This window comes from Arvicanthis niloticus, unplaced genomic scaffold (assembly GCF_011762505.2).
Source record: "Arvicanthis niloticus isolate mArvNil1 unplaced genomic scaffold, mArvNil1.pat.X pat_scaffold_762_arrow_ctg1, whole genome shotgun sequence".
NCBI classification, from domain to species: Eukaryota; Metazoa; Chordata; class Mammalia; order Rodentia; family Muridae; genus Arvicanthis; species Arvicanthis niloticus.
The window spans coordinates 43,945-53,250 of NW_023046363.1; the positions used below are offsets into that span (position 1 = coordinate 43,945).

The 9,306-nt window shown below is 42.7% G+C and overlaps 1 long non-coding RNA gene across 1 annotated transcript; it reads left to right on the forward strand.

The window, feature by feature from the left end:
- Positions 1-970: 970 nt before the first annotated feature.
- Positions 971-3,174, forward strand: LOC143433843 (uncharacterized). Its single transcript, XR_013070400.1, has 3 exons — positions 971-1,045; positions 1,382-1,561; positions 2,893-3,174. It is a non-coding gene; the product is annotated as an uncharacterized LOC143433843 (long non-coding RNA).
- Positions 3,175-9,306: the final 6,132 nt, after the last annotated feature.

Below are 9,306 nucleotides of genomic sequence, written 5' to 3' on the forward strand. Positions count from 1 at the left end.
CACACCCTTAAAATAACCCGACTCTCCCTGTCCTAGCAGCTGTCAGTTGCCAATAGCCCCACAGCCAAGGATGGGGTTTCATTCTCATCTCCCCTCTCCATTCTGAGAGTTGGTTCAGTTTGAGCTTGTAAATACTGTCAAAACTGCTGTGAATTCATATGTGCAACTGCCCTGTTGGGTCTGGAAAACATTGTTTCCTTGTGTTAGGGATAAATTTGGACTAGGCAGAGCCTGGAGAGCCCCCACAGAAGAGGGACAGGAAGGATTATAGGAGGCAGAGGGGTCAAGGAATCCAAGGGCCCACAGAATCAATTAAGTAGGACTCTTAGGGCTCACAGAGACTTAAGAGACAAGCACATACCCTGTTTGGGTCTCAGCTAGGTCTTCTGCATATACGTTATGGTTGTATATAGCTTGGTGTTCTTGTAGAACTCCTAACAGTGGGAGTGAGGATATCTGACTCTCTTATCTGCCCTTGTGACCCTTTTCCTCCTCCTGGGTTGCCTCGTCCATCCAGCCTTGACGTGGGGGTTTGCACCTAGTTTTATTGTAACTTCTTACACTGTGTTCAGTTGATACCACTGAGATGGCTACTCTTTCTGAAGGGAAGCAGAGGAGGAGTGGATCTGGGGGAGAGATGTGGCAGGAACTGGGAGGAGTGGAGGGATGGAGGGAGGGATGTAAGGTATGAGAGAATAAAAGAAAAGTTAATGCTAATAAAAAATAAGTTTGGGGTTTAAAAAAAAAAAGCATCACTCCAATTGAAGTGTCTTGGTCAGGCAAAGCTTTACTGTAAGTAAGAGCTAAAGAATAAGCATGGGGGCGGGGTGGGCTTGGTGCAAGGTGGTGGCAGGAAATGTTCTTGAGTATTATTCTAATGTAGGTGGAAACTGTCTTTTTCCCGGTTGGCTGGGATCTGATCTCATAGTCTTTCAAAACTGGTTAGACATAAGAAAGAGTCAGCACATGAAAATAATGGTGTGTGGAAAGGGTTGGTTCAAGGAAGCTCCCTTCAGAGAAGGCTGAGAGCCTCTGCATGAACAAGGTTGTTTTTTTTTTTTTTTTTTTTTTTTTTTTTTTTTTTTACCAGGTTTTAATTGCAGGTGGATTGAAACATTTACATAAAAGTCTTAGAAAAGATAAAAAAATCTGAATTTTTTTTTTTGAGACAGGGTTTCTCTGTGTAGCCCTGGTTGTTCTGGAACTCACTCTGTAGACCAGGCTGGCCTCAAACCCAGAAATCCTCCTGCCTCTGCCTCCCAACTGCTGGGATTAAAGGCGTGTGCCACCACCACCTGGCTTGAACTTCTTGTCATAAACAACTTTTGCACTGCTTGACAGAGAAGACTAATATTAACCTGCTGCATCTGTCCCTTCACAGTCTTTGAAGCCCTTCCTCGGCGTTGACGCCGCTGTCCCTGCGTTGATGCCGCTGTCCCATTTTGGGCTGAGCACCTTGACCAACTGGGTTTCTGTGTTGTCACCATTGAGAACAGAAAGAAGCTTCTCTGCTGAAGACTCGGAGGCGAGGCGCACTAATTAACGCATCACTAGCAGCCAGGTAAATACTTCGTCCAGTTAGCAGAGAAATAGCTGTAGCTTCTCTCCTAGGAACCCGTGAGATGAAATAGCTGTCTCCTCCCTCCGGCTGCCTTTGGTTTATTTTGGCATTTATTACAGCACCAGAAAAACAACTAGGACACTGACATGATTTTTAGATATTTATGAAAAAGATATTTCTAAGTGTGAATTTATCTAGAAGAGTCTTTGCGGTCCAGACTACAGATCACTGTGAAATTAGAAATGAACTCTCCGTGTCTGAAACAATCGTTTTTCCTTGAAATGTTGCTCTGCTCTTACATTTGTAAAAAGAATTGGCTTAGAAGACAGATTTTCTGCTTTTTACTTTCTTTGAGATGGGGGGGGGGTCTTACTATGTAGCCCTGCGTGGCCTGGCTTTGAACTCACTGAGATCTGCCTGCTTCTGGCTCCTAAGTGCTGAGATTAAAGGCACATGCCATACCCAGCTTCTAGATTTTATGTCAGATGAAGCTAATTGCTTGTGTTTTCTGCTGCTTTTGTCAAGTTTTAACTACTTAGGAAACTCAGTCTTAACAAAGTCAAGGCCTGTTTAGGTATGTTTATGTCAAAACACTGTAAGGACCATTTTATAAACCATTATTATTTTAAGGTGATCTAGTGTATTCAATAGTTACTTATGCCTGTCTTTGACTGGAAATGTACAGAGCTATATATTTACATTTTATTTGTAAATTATGAAAATGTTGGCAGAGCCAGGGTATGTAAGTTGAATATATGCAAAGTTACCAGAAGTGTTCTTTTTCATACAATATTACATCTAGACTTTCAACATAGAATGACTATTTTTTTCCACATCTTTGTTATTTTCATCAGTTATCTTTCAAAAGAAAAACCTGCTGTTTTTTTTTTCTTTTTCAAATGAAAAAAAAATTGGCTGTAGCTAATTACTGGAGGGATTAGTAGGTGATGGGTGGGTTTGGAGTGACCTGTTTGGAGGAAAAAGATGGGACGGGGAGGGGAGAAGAAGGAAGAACGAGAGAGAGAGAGAGAGAGAGAGAGAGAGAGAGAGAGAGAGAGAGAGAGAGAGAGAGGCAGACAGAGACAGAGAAACAGACAGAGAGAAAGAGAGAGATATATAGAGAGAGATAGAGAGAGAGAAAGAGAGAGAGACAGAGAGAGAGACACAGAGAGAGGTAGAGAGAGAGAAAGACAGACAGACAGAGACAGAGATAGACACAGAGCAGTCTTGGTATTGAAAGCCCAGGTCTACATCTATTTGCTTTGACTAAGTGTTTTTTTATTGTACATATAAAATACACATTGTACATCATTAAATGAATCTATTTGCAGTCACTATCACCGGTCTAAATCTTTAAGAAGTCTAAAATTCGGGACCAGTGAGATGACTCAGTAGATGGAGGTGCTTACTGCCAAGCTACATAGTAAGACCTATGTTTAATCTTTGGGATCCACATGTTGGAAGGTGAGAACTGACTTCTGCAAGTTGTCCTTTGAGCTCCACATACTCATCCTGGCACTAATGTATACACACACACACACACACACACACACACACACACACACAGAGCTAATGTTTTTGTTTTTGCTGTTGTTACAAGTTGTTGTTATTTTAAGAAGCTAAGAATTCTAAATTTTTCTGCAAGAGCAAAATAAAGTAGAATTAATTCTCTGTGTTAATTGTTGCTGGCTTCTTTGCATACTGAATGCATTTATATTCATTGAGTATGTAAGCCTTCTAGACTATAAAGCTTAAAAGAACACATTACCAAGCTGTGCCCTCTAAACAGGAGTTATTGGCAATGCAAACCTTCTTCTGACTGGTGTTCATAAGACCCTAATTGTCGCCGGGCGGTGGTGGCGCACGCCTTTAATCCCAGCACTTGGGAGGCAGAGGCAGGGGGATTTCTGAGTTCAAGGCTAGCCTGGTCTACAGAGTGAGTTCCAGGACAGCCAGGACTTCACAGAGAAACCCTGTCAAAAAACAAAACAACAACAACAACAAAACAATAAAAAAAGAACCTAATTGTCTCATGACCAGAATATTTATTTATATTTACTTATTTATTTTCTTGTTTATTTATCGTGTATTCTTATTTATTATTTAATGTGTATGGGTGTTTTGCCTGCATGTATATCTAAGTACCACTGTATTTTTACAGGTCAAAGTAGGGCATCCCTGGAATTGGATGGTTGTGAGCCATCATGTGGGTACTAGGATCAGAACCTGCATCCTCTGAGAAAGAGCCAGTGCTCTTAACCACTGAGACGTTCCTCCAGCCCTTGTGACCAGAATCTCTAGGCAAGATAATGAGACTGTTTCGCCAACTGCCTAAGCTTTCTGTGACATTCTGATCAAGAGAAGTCTAAGGCATTCACCACCTCCATTTTTGTCTTCTCTAAAGAATTTACAACTGAACTCTTGAAAACAATCGTGATTTCCAACTCAGTAGTCAGCTAGATTTCTTTAGTGATTTGCTCTTGTCGGCTACATTTGGATCCAGTTGTCTATCTGGTATCCCTAAGACTTACAACTTAGACAGGGTTTCTCTGTGTAGCCTTGGCTGTCCTGGAACTTACTCGGTAGACCAGGCTGGCCTCGAACTCAGAAATCTGCCTGCCTCTGCCCTCCCAAGTGCTGGGATTAAAGGCGTGCGCCACCACTGCCCATCGACTTACAACTTCTAACACAAGCCTGAGTAGTATGTTTCGTCATGTCAAGATATTATCCACAGACAAGCAGAACACATCTTTAGGGTGGGAGCAGACCTTTGAAATTTTTACATGCAGCTCACCCTGTCACTCAAATCTCTCAAGACAGAGGCCTAAACACAAGGACGTGTAACTTCTCGGGCAGAAGCCCTCTCCCTCTGGCTACCATTGAAATGATGGGCTCCAACAAATTTAAAAAATCCCCCAGGATTCCCAATCTGAAGGACAGAAGGGCTGAAGATCCAGTGCCAGCCAGAGATAGGGCTCGCTTCTCGGAAGAGGTTTTCTGCAGTCAAGCAGTTCTGACAAGGGAATGTGTGCATGGTTCTGGCTTTTGTTTAGTCTTCACTGTAAAAATACTGCTCTAGAAAAGGTGGAGATAAATCAGGGCTCGATCCTTCCCAAGCTGGATTACATTGTAATAAATTCATTTTCCTTCATCAATTGGTCTCCTAATTTCTTTTAAGAAACCCTGTGTTGGGGGTAAGGTTGGGTAGGGCTGGAGAGATGGCTCACTGGTTAAGAGCATCTTTCTTTCTTTCTTTCTTTCTTTCTTTCTTTCTTTCTTTCTTTCTTTCTTTAAGCAGAGAAATCACAAAAATTTCTTTAGCTAAAAGTCAGAGAAAACAAGAATTACGTGGATGCCAGAAATGAGAATGTAATTTGTAGACAAAGATGACTGGGGGAATAAGCAGTGGCAAACAGGTCTCCAGAGTCTGTGCTGTCCAGCACCTGCCCAGCATGAGTAACGGTGCTACTATGATTGGCATCAGAAACACAGCTAAATCGCAGACACAGAAATGCCAGAACATCCAGTCTACCTGACTTAGGGACCAAAAAAAAAACAACAAAAAAAAAACCCAGAAATGTGAAGCCCTAGCCAGGGACACTACCAGGAGGGAGATCAGACAGCCCTCAGTACTTCTCTTATATTCTGCTGGCAGATAGCTGGAGAGATTTGCTTGCCTTGCTCTCTACCACTCCTGACCTTCCAGGATGACCCTGTCAATACCAAACCAAGCCCAATGGCTCCACAGTCCCAGGGCTTTAGCTTCAGATCTCATGCCAGGTGAGACCAAAGGGTGCTGGCCAGCCCTGCCACACGATAACCTATCAACAAGCGTTCTGTCCACAGGGCCAAAGATGTGGAAGGAAGCATGGGTGCATTCTACTAAAGTGACACACATGACTCCCAGCAGTCCACAGTTGGCATGCCTTTCCCAGGATGAAGGACAGTTGACTTAGCTCTCATTAAGGCAACGAGGCATCAAGATATCCATATCTTACCTGGGTAAGGGCTGTCACAACACAGCCACACAGGACCCTCAGAGACTGTTTCTATCTGCCTCACAGTGGTCACATGGGCACCCTTTCTAGGCTTTCTCAACTGCCACAGCACTGTGCAAGAAGGCCATAGTGTAGGGACTCACTGGGTAAAGAAACAGAAGAGCATATTTCTGTTCAGTGGACCCGAGCTCAACTTTCAGCATCTTCAGGATGCTCACAACCACCTGTACCTCCAGTTCCAGGGTATCTTACCCACACATACCACCCTCCAAAGCACATAACAAAAGGAGCTGGAGAGATGGCTTTGTGGTTAAGAGGTTCTTCCAGAGGTTCTGAGTTCAATTCCCAGCAACCACATGGTGGCTCGCAACCATCTGTAATGGGATCTGATGTTTTCTTCTGGTGTGTCTGAAGCGTACTCGTATACATACAGTCAATCTTTAAAAAAATAAAAATAAAAATGAAATCTAAAAGCAGAAGCAATGGGTTTATGAATCTAAATGTCCTCTAGTGGCGCCTTCAGGAGTGGAGATTTATTTATGTCACCTCTTCAGGCAAAAGCCGTGCCTTGCTGAGATGCCTGTTGAAGCTAAAGACAGTAGAGAATGCATAGGGAAGGAAGGTAGCTGTAAATATCAGCCATGACCCTGTGGCCAACTACAGAGGAAAGGATGGTGATTGTTTTGAGTGATTCTTTTGAGTATTTTTTACTATGAGTGTGTGTATATGTGTGTGTGTATTTTTGTTTTCTTTCCTCTTGTTCCCTCAGCACAAGATATAACGGGTCACATGATGATTTTCTATGCTAATATGTTGCTATGGGAACTTTCAAGGAGAAAGTATAAGCCATCACTCAAGGACTGTAACCTTTTATCCTAGTGAAGAGCTTAGCACAACCCGTAGCAGGTTTTGTAGAATTATAAGGTCATTATTCTCTTTCTTGGAGTCTATGCTTGCTGTTAGGGAGGTTAGACAGATGTCAAGGTAACAAGTAGGTTTGTGATGGTTAATTCTTGGTTCTCATGTGCCCAGTGTATGTGTGTGCACGTATGTGCAGGTGAGTCACCCTGAGCATGTGTGTGGAGTCCAGAGGTTGATGTTTCCTTCATTGCTTTCCACCTTTTTTTTTTTTTTTTTACACAAGATCTCTCACCAAGCCTGGAGCTCAGTCAGACTGGTTGACCAGCAATCTCAGGGGATCTGCTCGTCCTTGCCTCCCCAACAACCCCCACCCCACCCCAGCACTGAGATTACAGGCACAGAGCACTGTGCCTGGCTTTGATGTAGCTCTGGAGATCTGAGCTTCAGTCCTCATGCAGCAGGGATCTATTGAGCCCAGCCCTGCAATGCGTCATCTGTGGACGTGACTAGGCTAGATTAAACATTAAACATTCTGGGTGTGAGCACTTCCTGATGAGATTAGCAACCGGACTGGTGAACTCTGTAAAACCTTTATGAAAGTGGCCATCTGCCCATCTGTTATTCCAGCACTAGGAGAGGGCCAGGGGGGTGGGAACAGGAGGACTGGGAGTTTGAGGCCAGCCTGGGCTACAGAGAGACCTTGTCCAAAATTTAAAAAAAAAAAATGTGATGCCCATAGTTCACTGGTGACATCTGCTAAAGCATCAAAAATAACAAATCAGGACACAAAATGAATATAATTTCTTTTTTGGAGGAAAAAACATAATTGATTTTATTGTAAATCCTCTAGTTTTTGTTAACACCTGAAATTTTCCCCACTGGCCTAACAGCATGAAAAGTTGCCCATTAATCTTCCCTTGGGCCAATAAGAAAATGGTCTCACAGGATGCAACAGTAGCCAGAAGTGAGGACTAAGGGGCAGGGTGAGGGTAGTGAATACCTATACTGTACATGTATGTTAAAAACTGAATATCCCATCATCCTCTTATATGTATAGTTGAGTTCTCAGATTTGTAAGTTTTTATACATCCTTTCATTGAATAAACATTTAATTAAATGGGGAAAAAAAGAGATGAAAGTGGCCATCGTTTAGTCTGTCAAGCAAGTACTTGGATAGATCAAAGATCAAAGGAAGGAGCCATTCTGTTCCCCCTTTTCAGATTAGGACTTCTGCCATGGGCTCCCCTGGCTCTCAGACTCTCAGACAAGATCAGACTCATGGCTCTTTTTGGGTCTTTAGCTTGCAAATGGCAGGTCATGGTACTTCCCACTCTGTGACTGCATGAGTCAGTTTCTCAGATTGACAAATCTCTCTCCGTTTTTCTACATGTTTCAATCATTTATATACTTATTGTTGAGTCAGTATCTCACACATGTATTCCTGAGCTAGCCTTAATTAGTTACATGGCCCAATTCCACCTTTTCTCTCAGCCTCCCAATCACTGAGATGGCAGGCCTGAGTCTCCATACCCAGCTCTCCACACATAAAATGTGCATATTATAAATGTATTTATGCTAGGTTTACATTAGTAATATAAAACATTAATTTTGCTTCTCTCAAGAACCTTGTATAATATATTCTGATTAACAATTTTCAATGAATTTGAAAAACTAGAGTCATTCTTTTTTGTTGTTGTTTTTTGTTTTGTTTTGCTGTTTTTTTGTTTTAAGAAACAGGGTTTCTCTGGTAGTCCTGGCTACCTGGCCGTCCTGGAGTTCATTCTATAGACCAGGCTGGCTTCAAACTCACAGAGGCCCAACTGCTTCTGCCTCCTGAGTCCTGGGATTAAAGGCACGCACCACCACGCCCAACTCATTCTCACATCTTTATGTATGTGTTTGTAGATGTTTATGTGCATGTGGGTATACTTGTATCTATGTATGCATGTATGTGGAGATGTTTCTCATGTGCTGTCCACTTTTCTTTTTCTTCTTCTTCTTCTTCTTCTTTTTTTTTTAAGACAAGGTCTTTTCTGGCCTAGAACTCACCAAATAGGGTAGGGCCAGTAAGTCCTAGGGATCGGCCTCTCTCTACTTCCCCAGTACCTGTATTATAAGCTTGTGTAACCGTATCTGAATTTTTTTTTAAATTTGAATCCTGGGGCGTGAACTCAGGTCCTCATGCTTTTCTAGGCAAGCATTTTACTCAACGACCTGTTCTACTGCCTGATAGCCTGTTCATCCTTCCTCCCTTCCTGCCTTCATTTCTATCTTTCTTTTGTGTATGTATGTATGTATGCATGCATGTATATATGTATATGTGTGTGTGAGGGTGCATGTGTGTGTGTAGATCAGAGGTCAACCTTAGGTGCTGGACCTTAGGCCAGAGCAGGCTAAGCTGGTTAGCAAGCCCAAGTTAACAGTCTGGATCCAGCTTCCCAGTGCTGATTCTACAAGTGACTCTACAAGCACACCTGGCTTTCTTATGCAGAAGCGGGATCAAACTCATGTCCTCTGACTTGCATGACAAGCATCACTGACCCAGCCATCTTCTCAGTCCACCATTTAACTGTCTTTCTCAGGGCTGGAGAGATGACTCAGTGGTTACTTAACCACACAAAACAGCAAACGGTCATTGTTAAACAGGTAAAATGTAGGAAAATCTCTGGGATTGGAGAGGTGGCTCAGCAGTTGAGTGCTTACTGTTCTGGTGGAGGATGAGGGTCCAGTTACCAGCAGTTATCAATCTATAACTCCAGTTCCAGGGGATGTGATGCCTTCTTCTGGCTCCACAAACTTATGCAGTCATAAACCCACACAAGCAAGTACACAAGTGTGCAAATAAACAATTAAAAACAACTTCTCCTTCTCCTTCTTCCTTGTCCT